This window comes from Camelus bactrianus, chromosome X, assembly GCF_048773025.1.
Source record: "Camelus bactrianus isolate YW-2024 breed Bactrian camel chromosome X, ASM4877302v1, whole genome shotgun sequence".
NCBI classification, from domain to species: Eukaryota; Metazoa; Chordata; class Mammalia; order Artiodactyla; family Camelidae; genus Camelus; species Camelus bactrianus.
Genome location: NC_133575.1, coordinates 81,056,396 through 81,059,465, shown reverse-complemented (window position 1 = coordinate 81,059,465; position 3,070 = coordinate 81,056,396). Strand labels below are relative to the sequence as shown.

The following is a 3,070-nucleotide window of genomic DNA, read 5'->3' as shown; positions in this document are numbered from 1 at the left end:
TCCTCTGAGCATCTGAAGCTCCCTTTCTGTCCCGGCTAACTTTCCCCACTGGAAAGGGGGCTTCCCAGGGTAAGGGTGCTTTTCCTTCTTTGCCACTCCCTCCCCAGGGACAGGTCCTGCACTGATCTTTAAAAAATAATTATTTATTTATTTATTTATTTATTTATTTATAATTGAAGTACAGTCAGTTACAATGTGTCAATTTCTGGTATACAGCACAATATTCCAGTCATGCATATATTTGTTTACATATTTTTTCCATTAGAGGTTATTACAAGGTATTGAACATAGTTCCTGTGCTACACAGAAGAAACTTTATAGAATCTATTTTTATATACAGTGGCTAACATTTGTAAATCTTAAACTCCAGAATTTATCCCTTCCCACCCCTTTCCCCAGCAGCCATAAGATTGTTTACTAAGTCTGCGAGTCTATTTCTGTTTTGTAGATGAATTCATTGTGTCCTTTTTTTTAGATTCCACATATGACTGATATCATGTGATATTTTTCTTTTTCTTTCTGGCTTACTTCACTTAGAATGACATTCTCCAGGTCTATCCATATTGTTGCAAATGGCATTATTTTATTCTTTTTTATGGCAGAGTAGTATTCCATTGTGTAGATATACCAGTACTTCTTCATCCAGTCATCTGTTGATGAATATTTAGGTTGCTTCCATGTCTTGGCTATTCTACCCATTTTTGTGAGAATTCTTATATTTTCAAAGTAAGAGATACTCTGCCAAAGTTCAGTAGGTATTCTGGATGAATTGTTCTGTATGTAGATGTAGTTTTTGGTGTATTCATGGGAGAGAGTGAGTTAGTCATTCTTCAAGTTCATTATCTTTGCAATCTTAGAACAACCTTATTGTTGATATGAGAAAAGTTTTAGTGGTCTGGATAGAAGATGAAACTAGCCACAACATTCCCTTGAGCCAAAAGGTTAATCCAGAGCATGGCTCTAATTCTCTTCAATTCTATGAAGAGGTGAGGATGCTGCAGAAGAAAAGTTTCAAGCTAGAATAGGTTGGTATGCGGGGTTGAAGGAAAGAAGCTGTCTCCATAACATCAAAGTGCAAGGTGAAGCAGCAAGTGGTTATGTAGAAGCTGTCACAAGCTATGCAGAAAATCTAGCTAAGATCATTAGCAAAGGTGGCTACACTAAATAACAGACTTTTCAATGTAAACATAACAGCCTTATATTGGAAGAAGATGCTATCTAGGACTTTCACAGCCAGAGAGGAGAAGTCAATGCTTGGCTTCAAAGCTTCAAAGAACAGGCTGACTGACTCTTGTTCAGGGCTAATGCTGCTTGTAGCTTTAAGTTGAAGCCAATACTGATTTACCATTCCAAAAGTCCTAGTGTCTTTAAGAATTATGCTAAATCTACTCTACACATACTCCATAAATGGAGCAACAAAGACTAAATGACAGCACATCTGTTTACAACATGGCTTACTGAATGTTCTATGCCCACTGTTGAGACATATTGCTCAGAAAAAAAAAAAATCCCTTTCAAAGTACTACTGCTCATTGACAATGCACCTGGTCACCCAAGAGCTCTGATAGAGATGTATAGCAAGATTAATGTTTTCATTATATAGAATAGCTAAACAGGATTATACTGTATAGCACAGGGAAATATACACAAGATCTTGTGGTAGCTCATAGTGAAAAAGAATGTGAAAATGAATATATGTATGTTCATGTATAACTGAAAAATTGTGCTCTACACTGGAAATTGACACAACATTGTAAACTGACTATAACTCAATAAAAATGTTAAAAAATGTTTTCATGCCTGCTAACATTACATCCATTCTGCAGCCCATAGATCAAGGAGTAATTTCAACATTCAAGTGTTGTTATACATTTTATAAGGCTATAACTGTCATAGATAGTGATTCCTCTGATGGATCTGGGCAAAGAAATTAAAAACCTCCTGGGAAGGATTTACCATTCTAGATGCCATTAAGAACATTCTTGATTCATTGGAAGAGGTTAAAATGTCAACACTAACAGGAGTTTGAAAGAAGTTGATTCCAACTTTCATGGGTGACTTTGAGAGGTTCAGGACTTCAGTGGAGGAAGTAACTGCAAGAGAACTAGAATTAGAGGTGGAGCCTGAAGATGTGACTGAATTCCTGCAATCTCATGACAAAACTAATGGATGAGGAATTGCTTCTTATGGATGGGCAAAGAAAGTTGTTTCTTGAGACAGAATCTCTTCCTGGGGAAGATGCTATGAAGATTGTTGAAATGACAATCAAGGATTTAGAATATTACATAAACTTACTTGATAAAATAGTGGCAGGTTTTGACAAGATAGACCTCAATTTTGAGTGAACTTCTACTGTGGGTAAAATGTTATCAAACAACATCACATGCTATGGAGGAATCATTTGTGAAAGGAAGAGTTGGTTGATGCAACAAATGTCATTGTTATCTTATTTTAAGAAATTGTCACAGCCACCCCAACCTTCAGCAACCACCACACTAATCAGTCAGCAGCCATAAAAATTGACACAAGAACCAGCAAAAAAGATTATGGTTCACTGAAGTTTCAGAAAATTGTTAGCAATTTTTAGCAATAAAGTATTTTTAATCAAGGTTTGTACATTTTTTTATGGGAAAGCTCAAACACAGTTCCCCCACTACCACAAATTATGCAGTTGTTTCTCACACTTGGGGAAATCGCAGGGGTCAGCACATCCAGAGTGCAATGGATGAGCCTTGCCCTGGGAAAACCACCTTCATGATCATGCTATCTCCCCTGCCAGGTAAGTATGGGGTTTGTACATTTTTAAGACATAATGCTATTACACACTTAATAGACTATGGTATAGTGTAAACATAACTTTTATTTGCACTGAGAAACCAAAAAATTCATGTGACTCACGTTATTATGATATTTGCTATATTGCACTGGTCTGCAACGAAACTTACAATATTTCCAAGGTATACCTGTACCCATAACTAAGGCAAAGCTGAGTGAATCAGGAGGAAAAGTAACAGTTTCAGGTTCAGAAGACATGGGTTCCAGTCCGGAATTAGCCAAGGAGTAGGAGCAT

The 3,070-nt window shown here is 36.7% G+C and overlaps 1 non-coding gene across 1 annotated transcript; it reads right to left on the bottom strand.

The window, feature by feature from the left end:
* Positions 1-2,624: 2,624 nt before the first annotated feature.
* On the bottom strand, positions 2,625-2,787 carry LOC123614740 (U1 spliceosomal RNA). The gene has a single exon (XR_006722209.1). It is a non-coding gene; the product is annotated as a U1 spliceosomal RNA (small nuclear RNA).
* Between the last annotated feature and the right edge of the window lie 283 nt (positions 2,788-3,070).